Here is a 16,668-nt window from a genome sequence, read left to right as displayed (position 1 = left end):
TTGCTGTAGATCACTGTCCTGGCAACCAATAAGCAGATTACTTAAAGGTTAAATTTAAATGTTTTATCACTTATCTTTCTGTTTAAGCTTGTACTCCTCTTCTATTCTGGAAAATATTATTAGAATACTGACCTCTGTCCAGGTGACAGACCTTGCCACCATTTTGTTCAAGGGAGTTGTTTGGCACCAGAATTAGAAATAGGGTTAAGCAGAAGAGTTACATGCCTAAGGCACAATGCTGAGGGAGCACTAGGCACATACCTTTTCTGTCAGCCTCCTCCCTGTTTCAGGGTCCTGGAGAATCACCAGTTCCTCATTTCTAAGCAGAAAGTTGAGGAATATGGACTTCTTATCACTCAGCCATACCTGCCTCCCGCTCATTACTAGAGGGGCATCTGAATGCCAGTTTGCCTTTGGCATGCTTCCCTCTTGGTCTGGCACTATTTGGCAGCAATGTTTGCCCCATGATCGATATGTCTAATATAATTCTTTTCCTTCACTGATATCAGGAGAGTTGACAGGTGGAAGTGGTATTTTTTCTCCATTATTATTTGCCAGAGGGCAGCATTAGTAAGGAACAGATTACTATATTTCTGCAAGACTGCATGTAAGGGTGTCCGATAAGAAATAAACTATGGGTAATTGTAAGGAATAAGATAAAAATAAAAACCCAAACAAATTATGGCTGCTAGGCAAATACTTACTTTTGCATCACATGTAATTGATTATACTTTGTATATAAGTTTGTTAAGTAGAAAATAACCTGACACCTGCTCCTTGCTAGAGAATAGCTTGACATATGCACTCTACTGTGTTACTTCCACCATTTTTGCACCCCATCCTGCCCCAGCACCTAGTGCACCATAGAATGTAATAAGGATTATCACAGCAGGCCCCAGTCAGTCCTTCATGTCAACTCTAAAGAGAACTTAACGCACTTCGATACATCTGTCTGTGATTTGTGACATCACCTCTTCATCCTGCTTCTAAGTGTAGTGTCTGTCTCCCTGACTGCCCCAGTTTGTGAGCAGTTTATGGAAGCTATTATTTTAAGAGGGAGGCAGACAGAAAGGCAATCTACTGAATAAGAGCTGGACACAAGCATTCTTTTCAAAAGGCATAGTACAAGTCACTCAACTCAGTAAGGCATCTTTTCTTTTTTTTATATATTTCCTTTTATGTATTCTTTTATTGCAAACAAGGAGGTTTGGGGAGTCTTAGCATGCCTGAGCCTTAGTAAAAAATCAGCCCATGGACCCGGTTGATAGGAATTAGATAAGGAATTGCTTGTCCATAGAGTCAAGCAAATAATGAACTAGAGTCACAAGACTGCTGTGACTACAGTCAAGGATCCCATAACCTGTGGTATGATTAATACCTGCAGTTTTGATGTTCATTCAATAACAGACAGACTTTAGAAATTTCTGCAGTGTGTATCAGAGGCAATGAGTTTGAATCTTGATAAAGCAAAACTACTGTAGGGAGAAACACTGCCATGTGAAATAAATACATTTGTTTGCTCTGTTGAATAAATTACACCTCATCCCAGAAACATTACATTTGTCTGAAATGTGTAATAAGACATTACAATGCAGTTGTATAAGACACGGATAAGCCATGCCACAGAATCACAGAAAAAATTAATGAATAGCTTCGTTTAGCTGCTGCTTAAAGGAGATACATACCAGGGGCTAGCAACCTGCAAGCCCAGTGAAACACTTCCATTAGCGGCATCGGTTCCAGGTAAGCAAATAGCTAGGCTATGATCAAGCCCCTGAAAAGTCAGCATTTTGCAGGACCCCAGGTTCATATCCCTTCCATTGTTTGCACACATCTTGAATATGGTGTCATGATTAAAAGACTCCAATGGGAATGGTCTACAGTATTATAACTGGGTCATAACCAAATTAACACCTTTTAAAGAAGATTGAACTGGAGTGCTGTCAATTGCAAACATTTCTGAAGGACCAGGTGGACATGGCCACATGTGACGTGCACTAAATCCAGATATTATCTGGTTGAATATGGGTTTTGAATATAGACTACTATATTATAACACTATAGATGTATAAGCATCGTCATAGTGTAACCTAATCTACCCCAAATGTCTAAATGCCCTAAAGACTGGCAGATAATGACATCTCATTATGGCTCCTGCAACTTTTCCACAAAAGCCTCACATTGGGCCTTGCTTGGTGCACATTATGAGAGGATGGAACTTTGCAATTCCAATTGATATAAATCAAACTGCAAATGAAATTGTCCCCGTTCGACAAACTTTAATTATAACAAGTGTGGCCTACTTAAAGTACTAAATTACCCTTTGATTTACAATATACAGTAAGAATTCCATCTCTTGTTTGATTTATATTATAATTAGGAGTACCTGTATAATCAGTAATGCCAATTTATGGGCAATTAGTTTTATCTTTGTTCATTGCAGACTTGAGGCAATTTTTTTAACATCTACAAGCTTGGCACCTTCATTTATTTAATAATTAAAAAACTGGCAATATCAGCAGAGTAGCTGAACATAAAAAAAAATAAGTAGGAAGACAAAGACAAAATAACAGTCTGGAAATGTCCAATCACATGGAGAGAAGTGCTGCACTGAAGAAAATTACACTTGCTATCATCTTTAAAGCCCTTGTAGAGAAATGACATTTTGACAGTGTGCCAATCATGAAGTAAGAATAAAAATAGCTGTGAGATTGGCATGGTAGTGGTCACAAGAGAATACTGGAAATGTCATAAACTGATGGAAAATAATGAACTTAGCAATTTGGTTTGGTATGTTTTGGTTGTTGGTTTAAATAGGTAACATTTTATTACAAAACAAGATGATCATTTGTTTGTTAAGAATATCCATAAAAAGCCCTGAAGAAAGATAACATCAAAGCATAACATATTTTAGGGGGCATCATAAAGTCCTTCCAATAACAACAATATATATAGTACTTATTAGGTTTTATACTAAAAGAGTTCGTCTAACTGGCTAGTTTAACAGTTTAAGGTATGTCTTATTAAAAGCCTAATGCACTGACAACTATCTCAGTTACATGCAAAATGATTTATCTATACTGTTAAGGTAAATTCATTTTGTTTGTTGCACTTAGCAGAAGAACAAGTCTGATTGCCATCAGATATGAGATAAGATATATTTAACAACATTGCCTCTAATTTTCCTCCTGGGGTTAAAGGAGTTGAGATTCTCAGTGTCAGGTATTTGATCTTCAATAAATGCCTCAGGGAATAAAATATCAGGAAGGTCACTCTACGAAGTAAATTAAATACATCCAGTTGCTTGTGCATCTATGTTACATAGAGAAATATAGATGGGCAATAAGAGAAAGAGAGCGAGAAAGAGAAAAGTGTCCCCATGTGACCAAACAAGCTGTATGCCACCTCTACCTCTCTAACATAAATGTCATGCTGAAATATTCTTAACTTTGCTACAGGTACCTTCGAAAAAAAAATAGAAACTTTTGTATTCTGTTTTTAAATTCCTTCTTAAAGCACTCAGTACAAATCTGCATTTCAAGTTTAAGCTGATCAAACGTATACAGAAGTCAGGGATGCCTCGACTGTGTTCTATAATGTATATCTAATATTGGTATATACCAAACAAATCCAGGCATTATTTTAAATACCAACATCAAATCCCTATGGGGAGACGCTACAATATTGGCTAACAGAGCACATTGCAGGTTTAGTGTATGATATAAAACAGACAAAAACCTCAGTCTATGTGTGATTGTCGAATATATGTATCCATAAATACATTAGTTAATTTTAATGTAGACGTTATCCCCAAATAAGTTACATAAAACATGTAGGACCCACACACTGTACTCCAGGGAATGTGGACAGATATTTACTACATACTGTATGTTATGTGGCTACTAAATGATTCATTCAGATGGACTGTAGCTCTTCAACTTAAGAGTGAATTTCTAATAAAATATAGATCTTGACACCTAAATAGGGATGTCGCGGACTGTTCGCCGGCGAACTTGTTCGCGCGAACATCGGCTGTTCGCGTCCGCCGCAAGTTCGCGAACGTCGCACGACGTTTGCCATTTTGGGTTCGCCTTACCTGGCGCTTTTTTTTGACCTCTCACCCCAGACCAGCAGATACATGGCAGCCAATCAGGAAGCTCTCCCTCCTGGACCACCCCACACCCCCTGGACCACTCCCCTTCCATATATAAACTGAAGCCCTGCAGCGTTTTTTCATTCTGCCTGTGTGTGCTTGCAAGAGCTAGTGTAGGGAGAGAGCTGTTACTGATTTCACTGATTTCTTTGAGGGACAGTTGATAGTAAGTTTGCTGGCTAGTAATCTACTTGATACTGCTCTGTATTGGAGGGACAGAAGTCTGCAGGGATTTGAGGGACATTTTAGGGTAGCTTTGCTGGCTAGTAATCTACCTTCTACTGCAGTGCTCTGTATGTAGCTGCCTGCTGTGGGCACTGATCTCTTCTGATCTCATCTGCTGACTGCTGTAATAACCCAATAGTCCTTGTAAGGACTGCTTTTATTTTCTTTTTTGTTGTTTTACTTTGCTACTTTAACAGCCAAGTGCTATTAGTCTAGCAGTGTTGGGGAGTGGGACTGGTGTGCTACTGTGCTGCTCCTAGTAGTTCAGCAGCACCAACCCGAGAATATTTTTTTTTTTTAATATACATATAATTTTTTTTTTTATTTTACTTATCTTACTGTTCTTTAAGGTGTCCAGTGCTGTTTGCTGTTCTTCATAGTAGTGCACCAATAGTAGTGCACTTGCAGGCATTATTTGCCCAGTGGCCATCTAGCTGTGTGAGCTTGTTCACATTCTGTCTAAATATCAATAATAATACCGTCTCCAGAAACACCACCTGAGTGACGTTTTTCAAGCAGCAATAATATATTCCGTATCCACCACTGCTGTAGTGTATACGTTGACCTTGTAGGCATTATTTGCCCAGTGTGTTCTTCATTTTCAAACCACTGCCACTTAGCTGTGTGAGCTTGTTGACATTCTGTCTAAATATCAATAATAATACCGTCTCCAGAAACACCACCTGAGTGACGTTTTTCAAGCAGCAATAATATATTCCGTATCCACCACTGCTGTAGTGTATACGTTGACCTTGTAGGCATTATTTGCCCAGTGTGTTCTTCATTTTCAAACCACTGCCACTTAGCTGTGTGAGCTTTTTCACATTCTGTCTAAATATCAATAATAATACCGTCTCCAGAAACACCACCTGAGTGACGTTTTTCAAGCAGCAATAATATATTCCGTATCCACCACTGCTGTAGTGTATACGTTGACCTTGTAGGCATTATTTGCCCAGTGTGTTCTTCATTTTCAAACCACTGCCATCTAGCTCTGTGAGCTTGTTCACATTCTGTCTAAATATCAATAATAATACCGTCTCCAGAAACACCACCCGAGTGACGTTTTTCAGGCAGCAATAATATATTCCGTATCCACTGCTGTAGTAGTGTATACGTTGACCTTGTAGGCCTTGTTTGCCCAGTGTGTTCTTCTTCTTCTTCATTTTCAAACAACTCCCATCTAGCTGTGTGAGCTTGTTCACATTTTGTCTAAATATCAATAATAATACCGTCTCTAGAAACACCACCCGAGTGACGTTTTTCAAGCAGCAATAATATATTCCGTATCCACCACTGCTGTAGTGTATACGTTGACCTTGTAGGCATTATTTGCCCAGTGTGTTCTTCATTTTCAAACCACTGCCACTTAGCTGTGTGAGCTTGTTCACATTCTGTCTAAATATCAATAATAATACCGTCTCCAGAAACACCACCTGAGTGACGTTTTTCAAGCAGCAATAATATATTCCGTATCCACCACTGCTGTAGTGTATACGTTGACCTTGTAGGCATTATTTGCCCAGTGTGTTCTTCATTTTCAAACCACTGCCACTTAGCTGTGTGAGCTTTTTCACATTCTGTCTAAATATCAATAATAATACCGTCTCCAGAAACACCACCTGAGTGACGTTTTTCAAGCAGCAATAATATATTCCGTATCCACCACTGCTGTAGTGTATACGTTGACCTTGTAGGCATTATTTGCCCAGTGTGTTCTTCATTTTCAAACCACTGCCACTTAGCTGTGTGAGCTTGTTCACATTCTGTCTAAATATCAATAATAATACCGTCTCCAGAAATACCACCTGAGTGACGTTTTTCAAGCAGCAATAATATATTCCGTATCCACCACTGCTGTAGTGTATACGTTGACCTTGTAGGCATTATTTGCCCAGTGTGTTCTTCATTTTCAAACCACTGCCACTTAGCTGTGTGAGCTTTTTCACATTCTGTCTAAATATCAATAATAATACCGTCTCCAGAAACACCACCTGAGTGACGTTTTTCAAGCAGCAATAATATATTCCGTATCCACCACTGCTGTAGTGTATACGTTGACCTTGTAGGCATTATTTGCCCAGTGTGTTCTTCATTTTCAAACCACTGCCATCTAGCTCTGTGAGCTTGTTCACATTCTGTCTAAATATCAATAATAATACCGTCTCCAGAAACACCACCCGAGTGACGTTTTTCAGGCAGCAATAATATATTCCGTATCCACTGCTGTAGTAGTGTATACGTTGACCTTGTAGGCCTTGTTTGCCCAGTGTGTTCTTCTTCTTCTTCATTTTCAAACAACTCCCATCTAGCTGTGTGAGCTTGTTCACATTTTGTCTAAATATCAATAATAATACCGTCTCTAGAAACACCACCCGAGTGACGTTTTTCAAGCAGCAATAATATATTCCGTATCCACCACTGCTGTAGTGTATACGTTGACCTTGTAGGCATTATTTGCCCAGTGTGTTCTTCATTTTCAAACCACTGCCACTTAGCTGTGTGAGCTTGTTCACATTCTGTCTAAATATCAATAATAATACCGTCTCCAGAAACACCACCTGAGTGACGTTTTTCAAGCAGCAATAATATATTCCGTATCCACCACTGCTGTAGTGTATACGTTGACCTTGTAGGCATTATTTGCCCAGTGTGTTCTTCATTTTCAAACCACTGCCACTTAGCTGTGTGAGCTTTTTCACATTCTGTCTAAATATCAATAATAATACCGTCTCCAGAAACACCACCTGAGTGACGTTTTTCAAGCAGCAATAATATATTCCGTATCCACCACTGCTGTAGTGTATACGTTGACCTTGTAGGCATTATTTGCCCAGTGTGTTCTTCATTTTCAAACCACTGCCACTTAGCTGTGTGAGCTTTTTCACATTCTGTCTAAATATCAATAATAATACCGTCTCCAGAAACACCACCTGAGTGATGTTTTTCAAGCAGCAATAATATATTCCATATCCACCACTGCTGTAGTGTATACGTTGACCTTGTAGGCATTATTTGCCCAGTGTGTTCTTCATTTTCAAACCACTGCCATCTAGCTCTGTGAGCTTGTTCACATTCTGTCTAAATATCAATAATAATACCGTCTCCAGAAACACCACCCGAGTGACGTTTTTCAGGCAGCAATAATATATTCCGTATCCACTGCTGTAGTAGTGTATACGTTGACCTTGTAGGCCTTGTTTGCCCAGTGTGTTCTTCTTCTTCTTCATTTTCAAACAGCTCCCATCTAGCTCTGTGAGCTTGTTCACATTCTGTCTAAATATCAATAATAATACCGTCTCCAGAAACACCACCTGAGTTGTTGTTGTTTTTGTTTTAAAAATAATGCCAGGCAAAGGCAGGCCGCCACGCAGAGGCACTAGGGGCCGTGCTGCTATGCTATCCTGTGGCCCTAGGAAATTGCCCAGTTTTAAAAAGGCAATGACCCTGAACTCCCAAAATGCTGAAGAGGTAGTTGACTGGCTTACACAGCACACCCCATCCTCTACCGTTTCTAACTTTACCACAACATCCTCATCCTCCACTGCTATGGGCACCCCACGTAACACTTCCTCCACCACCGGCGCCCCTTCTTCACTGGAGTCAGAGGAGTTATTTTCACATGAGTTTCTTGAACTGAGTGATGCGCAACCATTATTGGCAGAAGAAGATGAAGGTGATGAGGACGTTACACCAGATTTAATTCTGGCAGAGAACACAACAGAGATGGACATAATGAGTGATGACGAGGAGGTCCCCGCTGCTGCTTCCTTCTGTGAGCTGTTAGAAGAAATTGATGCATCTGAGGAGAATGATGATGAGGAGATTGATGTTTTGTGGGTGCCCAGTAGAAGAGAGCAAGAGGAGGATAGTTCAGATGGAGAGACGGAGAGTCAGAGAGGCAGGAGGAGAATAAGACTTAGAAGAAGCAGGGAGGACAGCTCGCAGGGAACAGTAGGGCAACAACATGTATCGGCACCTGTGGTCAGCCGGCCAACGCACCCGCCATTGCCGCCAACGCCGCCGACTTCTACTTTTACCCCCAGATTGCCAGCCTCAAAAAGGTCAGCAGTGTGGGATTTTTTTAATGTGTGTGCCTCTGACAAAAGCGTTGTAATTTGCAATGAGTGCAGTCAGAAACTGAGTCTTGGGAAGCCCAACAGCCACATAGGTACAACTTCTATGCGAAGGCACATGAACGGCAAGCACAAAGCACTTTGGGAGCAACACCTCAAAGGCAACAGGCAAACTAAAAGCCACCCTCCTTCTGGTCCAGCATCTTACTGCTCTACCTCTGCTGTCCTTGACCCGTCTGAACCACCCTCCACTCCGCCTTCCACCTTGACCACCAGTTCCCATTCCCAGTCATCTGCCCCCAGCCAAGTTTCTGTGAGGGCCATGTTTGAGCGTAAGAAGCCAATGTCTGCGAGTCACCCCCTTGCCCGGCGTCTGACAGCTGGCTTGTCTGCACTCTTAGCCCGCCAGCTTTTACCATACCAGCTGGTGGACTCTGAGGCCTTCCGCAAATTTGTAGCAATTGGGACACCGCAGTGGAAGGTACCCAGCCGCAATTTTTTTTCAAAAAAGGGAATACCACACCTGTACCACCATGTGCAGAGCCAAGTCACCGCATCTCTGTCACTTAGTGTTGGGCCAAAGGTCCATATGACTACTGACGCATGGTCCTCCAAGCATGGTCAGGGCAGGTATGTCACCTACACTGCCCACTGGGTGAACTTGGTCATGGCTGGGAAGCAGGAAATGTGTGGCTCAACAACGACAGTGGAGTTGGTGTCACCGCCACGGATTGCACGCGGTTCTGCCACCACCTCTACTCCTCCTTCGCTCTCTACCTCGTCTTCTTCCTCTTCTTCGTCCTCTGCTGCTGGGTCCTCCTCCTCCTCCACACCTGTGCACCCCCAGCTCCCCCTAGGCTATTCGACGTGCCAGGTACGCCGTTGTCATGCTGTCTTGGGGATGACGTGCCTGGAAAGCAAAAACCATACCGGATCTGTACTCCTGTCATCTCTGCAGTCACAGGCCGATCGGTGGCTGACCCCACACCAACTGAAGATCGGAAAAGTGGTGTGTGACAATGGAAGCAATCTGTTGGCAGCACTGAGACTGGGCAATTTAACACATGTGCCCTGCATGGCACATGTTCTGAATTTAATAGTACAACGTTTTGTCTCAAAGTACCCAGGATTCCAGGACGTTCTCAGGCAGTCCAGGAAGGTGTCGGCCCATTTCAGACGTTCCTATACAGCCATGGCACGCCTTGCTGACATTCAGCAGCGGTACAACATGCCAGTCAGGCGTTTGATTTGCGACAGCCAGACTCGCTGGAATTCAACGCTCCTCATGTTGGAACGTCTGCTGCAACAACAAAGAGCCGTCAACGAATACCTGTTTGAACTGGGTGGTAGGACTGGATCTGCAGAGCTGGGGATTTTTTCCCCCCGTTACTGGGTGCTTATGCGCGATGCCTGCAGGCTCATGCGCCCTTTTGAAGAGGTTACAAATATGGTCAGTCGCACCGAAGGCACCATCAGCGACCTAATACCCTTTGCTTTCTTCCTGGAGTGTGCCGTGCGACGAGTGACAGATGAGGCTGTAGACCAGCGTGACGAGGAGCAGGAAGCGCACGATTTCTGGTCGGAATCACCAGAACGAACCCAGGCACCTGCTGCAACGCAGGGAGAGGTGTCAGAAGTGGAGTCAGAGGAGGAAGGTGGCTTTGTGGAGGAGGAGGACCAACAGGAGCAGGCTTCCCAGGGGGCTGGTGGTGACCTTTTGGGGACCCCTGGTCTTGTACGTGGCTGGGGGGAGGAGACCGTGGATGATGCAGTCCTTGATAACGAGGAAGCGGAGATGGATACCTCTGCATCCAACCTTGTGAGAATGGGGTCTTTCATGCTGTCATGCCTGTTGAAGGACCCCCGTATCAAGAGGCTTAAGGAGAAGGACCTGTACTGGGTCGCGACTCTACTAGACCCTCGGTACAAGCATAAAGTGGCAGAAATGTTACCAACATACCACAAGTCTGAAAGGATGCTGCATTTACAAACCAGCCTGCAAAACATGTTGTACAATGCTTTTAAGGGTGATGTCACTTCAGGAACTCATCAACATTCCAGGGGCAGAGGTGCCAGTAATCCTGCCACGAGCGCACCTGCAAGGACAAAGCACTTTGGCCACTCTGTAACGTCAGACATGCAAATGTTTTTCAGCCCAAGGCAGCGGCAGAACCCTTCGGGATCCACCCTCAAAGAACGCCTCGACCGGCAGGTAGCGGACTACCTGGCATTAACTGCAGATATCGACACTCTGAGAAGCGATGAACCCCTGGACTACTGGGTGCGCAGGCTTGATCTGTGGCCAGAGCTGTCACAATTTGCCATGAACCTCTTGTCTTGCCCCGCCTCAAGTGTCCTCTCAGAAAGGACCTTCAGTGCAGCAGGAGGGATTGTAACTGAGAAGAGAACTCGCCTAGGTCACAAAAGTGTGGATTACCTGACCTTTATTAAAATGAATGAGGGGTGGATCTCGGAGGGTTACTGCACGCCGGAAGACTTGTTCTGAGTTTCTGATTCTGACTGCCCATGCAGCTGTCCTTCTCTGCACGCCTCATGACTCCACATACAGCTGTCCTTTAGCGTCCTCCTCCCTCCACCACCATTACAAACTAGGGTGCAAACCCTACTGGTTTAATTTGAATCCAGGTAAATCCTGAGTTTTTCTGGCCTCTGTGCTTCAGTGGCTGCGACCAAAAAAAACAGAATATTTTCAGCATTTATATGGCATATTTTTTCTGGCCTCTGTGCTTCAGTGGCTGCGACCAAAAAAAACAGAATATTTTCAGCATTTATATGGCATATTTTTCCTGGCCTCTGTGCTTCAGTGGCTGCGACCATAAAAATTGAATATTTTCAGCATTTATATGGCATATTTTTTCTGGCCTCTGTGCTTCAGTGGCTGCGACTAAAAAAAACAGAATATTTTCAGCATTTATATGGCATATTTTTCCTGGCCTCTGTGCTTCAGTGGCTGCGACCAAAAAAATTGAATATTTTCAGCATTTATATGGCATATTTTTTCTCGCCTCTGTGCTTCAGTGGCTGCGACAAAAAAAAACAGAATATTTTCAGCATTTATATGGCATATTTTTCCTGGCCTCTGTGCTTCAGTGGCTGCGACCAAAAAAATTGAATATTTTCAGCATTTATATGGCATATTTTTTCTGGCCTCTGTGCTTCAGTGGCTGCGACAAAAATAAATGAATATTTTCAGCATTTATATGGCATATTTTTTCTGGCCTCTGTGCTTCAGTGGCTGTGACAAAAAAATGAATATTTTCAGCATTTATATGGCATATTTTTTCTGGCCTCTGTGCTTCAGTGGCTGCGACTAAAAAAACCAGAATATTTTCAGCATTTATATGGCATATTTTTCCTGGCCTCTGTGCTTCAGTGGCTGCGACCAAAAAAACAGAATATTTTCAGCATTTATATGGCATATTTTTCCTGGCCTCTGTGCTTCAGTGGCTGCGACCAAAAAAATTTATATTGTTAGCATTTATATGGCATATTTTTCCTGGCCTCTGTGCTGCAGTGGCTGTGACAAAAAAAAAATTAATATTGTTTGCATTTATATGGCATATTTTTTCTGGCCTCTGTGCTGCAGTGGCTGCCACAAAAAAAATTAATATTTTCAGCATTTATATGGCATATTGTTTCTGGACTTCTGGTTCAGTGGCTGCGACAAAAAAAACATAATTTTTCAGGAAAGTACACATGCCTAATTTTTCAGGGTTCTGCAACAGTGGCAAAATCGCATCTTTTATGGTCACCGCAGGTGATCAATAAAGTAGACCAAAACTGGGCCCACACTGCAGAATCAGTGTTTTTTGGTTCGCTTCACTGTACATTGAATTACCTCTGCCTGACCGTGCACGTGCGCACAAGCACGGTGACTGCTAAACACACCACTACAGAAATATTGCCACCAACAGGACGAACATCCTGGAGGTGACAAGCAACTAGTAATTAAAAACTATTATTTGCTCACTTGACGGTATCATTCATTAAAGCTCTTTGCGTCTTTTTGCGTTGCAGTAAGCACCGCGTTTCGTCTTTGCGTGTGAACAGGCTGTAACTTTTACACGACTTGATTGGCATGTAGACGCCGGACGTTTTAAAGCATTTTATTACACAGGTTTAGAAATGTAGTGTGATTTCTGCCCTTTACAGCACAAAACGCAGCGCTGTGTCAACAATGGATTTTTTAGAAACATTTTTGCCCTTGATCCCCCTCTGGCATGGCACTGTCCAGGTCGTTGCACCCTTTAAACAACTTTAAAATCATTTTTCTGGCCAGAAATGTCTTTTCTAGCTTTTAAAATTCGCCTTCCCATTGAAGTCTATGGGGTTCGCGACGTTCGCGAACCGTTCGCATTTTTGACGCAAGTTCGCGAATATGTTCGCAAACTTTTTTTCCGACGTTCGCTACATCCCTACACCTAAAACATGAAGGACAACAAGAGCAGGCAAACCAAATATTTTATTTGTAACTATGGGTTTCTAGACCTGGAGCCATCATTACATCTGTTATTACATACTTGCTACTGTATGTCTATATGTAAATGGCAGATATAGAACATTATTTATTAATGCCCTGGACAGAAGTGTAAGCGCCCATTGAACAGGCACTTGTGTTTGGGCATATTTGCGCTCTATAAAGTGCATTAAAAAAAGTTATTTGCTAAAACTTAACTTTTTCTCACTCTGTTTTAAAAAAAGAATTGGACCAAACTCCCAAACCTAAATCCCCACAATTTACCAACTATAAAATGCCAGTCTTCATTTCTTCATTCATTCAGTTTTGTCCACCGTGACATTGTCCTAAAATATACAATTAATTCCATAAGGTTTTAAAATATTTATTGTTGGGACCTTTCAGTTTTTCCCATGCTTCTCACCCTTTCATAGATAACTAATCTTCTTGATTTTAATATCTGGCAACCCTGATGATCCATAGTTTATTCTTTCACTTTTTCAAATAATTCCCTAAGCAGCTATATTACTATTTTTTTTTATTTAGCTGAGGACTTTATTCACTGAGGACTTTATGTAACTGAAGAACAAACTGTTTACTGGAATACTGTAGTCATACATGTATATTGTTATTGATAGCCATTATGCAAATAAAATGCAAAAAGAAAATGCTGATCCCCTTGGTTTCAGTTCAATTACCATAATGATTTCAACATTTCACTATTCAGCAATGTCAAACGTTACATGTATTACGTGAACAGTATGACCAATTACTAGCATTGTGCCAAGATCTACAGAATAGGCAATTGAATGATTAAACATTATTTATCCAGATGTATAAGGTGTGGGAAAACTGTAAACAGTCAAGATCATTTAATAACACTGGGCAAATCTGCAACTGGACAGTAATCCATAGCAACCAATCAGTGAAAATAAACTTTGCCTTTTGGTGGCAAAACTTGACACAATAATATTATTGTGTACTAATGTGCCATGATAATGCCTCAATAATATCACAGTGCCATGATAGTAGCATTTATGTCACCGTAGTGTGACATCTTTTTCACATTGCCCACAAGGTCCAGAGAGCCAGAAAGTATAATATCCAAAGCAAGTACAGTATTTGTCAAAACTTTTACAATCAACACAAATATATTTGATCTTTTTAATTTTTTTCCCTACTGAATCATATCTACCTAGATAGATAAAGAAATTAAAGTACAGCTACTAACACACGCATTTAACTTGATTTTGTATTCTTCACTCTGTTATTGTACAAGGCCAAGGGTACAGGAAACTGGAATTTATAAAAAGTAACAATTTGTTAACAGAAAGCTCAATTTAATACAGAATGTACTAGGGAGACATAATCATCATTAAAAAGCTCATCATTGAAAGCTGCCATGTGAAAACAAATATAGTAAACATTTTTCTACGTCATGTGCAATGCAGTTGGTTGAGTGCATTCTTAGGGATGTGCATGTCATGTTATTGGGGTTTTTTAAATGATATAGCCTATTCAGCCTATAGAAAAATGTTATGAATACAAACCTGGACAGTAATCCTTATATATATATATATCTATCTATCTATATATATATATATATATATATATATATATATATATATATATATATATATATATATATATATATATATATATATATAACATGTATATATATATATATATATATATATAACATGTATATACACAGTATAAAGCATCAGTGTGCATATATTTAATACATATGGGTGCTTTAATGACACCTGTAGATACTATACAAGTCAGCTACACAGAGAGCAGAGTCATGTGTCACCACTAATCTACTTATATATCTCAAAGGAAGGCTCACTTGAACTTGCAAGGTTAAGTCAATTAATAAAACCAGGCTGCGATAAGTCAGAGCTGCTTCTTAGAGCCTGTCTGGCTTCTGAACTGTTCAAGTGCTGCCAGGCATTTAAAAGAATGCTGTCATTACATAATTACCCTTTTTAATACAATACAATTTATGCAAGCTTTGAAGCTGCTGTGGTTTTTTGTTAGGGGTTCAGATTTCATATATTTATACATAAATTGTAAGTATAATGCATTCACTCTTGTGGTTAACTCTGCAACAGTCATACCAAGTAGCAATGTAGTAAATGTTAATGAGCCTTTCTGATAAAGAGCAATTACATTTTGGGACACTGGCTCAGATACAGAGCACGTATCTAGATTCCTGCCCATAAAGCAAGAGACTGCTTTTGTTGAGTGCGAGAAAGGAAACTAACTCATGTCTCATGACTACCAAACATAAAAAGAGGCAGCATGGATCACTTTAAATCTTCCATGCATGAGTTGATATGGGCTATTTACTATGGCCCTCTGGACCAAATCTACAGCCTATTTATTTATATGTGGGGCCTGTCCAACTGATTACTAGCTCCAAATTATCCATCTATCTACTGGGGCTACATTTGCTCAATCCACTGATGGTTTTGTTGAAAGTACTTGCCATGTACACCTACAGTATATACAGTGTAATAAAAAAAGTCTGCATAAAAGAAACAAGCACAGAAGACACATACTTTTATTAGTATAAACATTGGTAAAAGTATTTGCTCACTGCCACACCATTGCATCTAATTGGATAAATGAATATCTTTGTGTGCAGTGTAGCTTTTAAAGCTTTCAAAATCAAATTCTTGACCTCCTTGATTTTCTAGAACAAATCATGCATAACAGTTTTTGACTGAAGGGCTTAAGCACGATCCCAAGAATAAGAAGACAAAATAGGACTTTCAACTTTCTACTTTACTATACTTGATATACACACTATGTAGAGACCCTGAGGGTTAGGAATGTTTTACAAAGGGAGTTTACCCTTTTGATGTACCCAGGCAGCTATGTCCCTTTTCCTGTGTTCATTGCAGTTCAAGGTTTGCCCAGTAGATGGCAGGAGCATATTGTTTAAAAGGATAGCACACCATGTGCTCTGGGTCTTTCCTGGGACTTCAACTATCTGAGAGGTTGATACAGGTCCTGGCTCTGGGCAGGTTACAGGCCCAAGTTAGGGAAAGTTTATTTGGTGTCAGAAGTTTATGTAATAGTTGCTCTACGAGCAAAAGATTGTGACAGGGTAATTTAGTGAGCAACTTTCTGGCTCAAACAAGGAGAGTAGTTGGAGTAGTTGCAATCAAGCCGCCAGACAGGGACATGAGTGGGTGAGCTCAGGAGCAGGGAAAGTGCCAAGGGGCAAGATACCACCTGTGAGTGGGTGAGCTCAAAGGCAAGAGGTCTGCCACGGATGCAAATACCACCAAAGAGTGGGTGAGCACTGGGGTGGGGGGAGCTCCAGTGAGCAAGAAATCACAGTGAGTTACCTGTACTGGGGATATGATCACTAAGACAGGCTGCTGTACCTCTAATGGTGGCCATACATGGGCAGATAAATCTGCCGATATCGGTCGTTTGGACCGATTTGACAGCTTATCTGCCCGTGTATGGGGGCTTCCGACGGGTCTTCCCGATCGATATCTGGCCATCGTAATTCGATCGTTGGGCCATACGGCCGAACGTTCGAATTACCCCCGATATAGCCATGCCGTTAGTGGCATATCGGGGAAAGATCCGCTCGTTTGGCGATGTCGCCAAACGAGCGGATCTTTGAGTCTATGGCCACCTTTAGAGGGAACTACTTGAGATAATGTAGAGAGGGTTTATATGGGACAAGCTTTACTGCCTGGTTGCTGTGAGCC

Source organism: Xenopus laevis, chromosome 6S, assembly GCF_017654675.1.
Source record: "Xenopus laevis strain J_2021 chromosome 6S, Xenopus_laevis_v10.1, whole genome shotgun sequence".
In the NCBI taxonomy this organism is placed as follows: Eukaryota; Metazoa; Chordata; class Amphibia; order Anura; family Pipidae; genus Xenopus; species Xenopus laevis.
Note: the sequence above shows the minus strand (reverse complement) of the source record.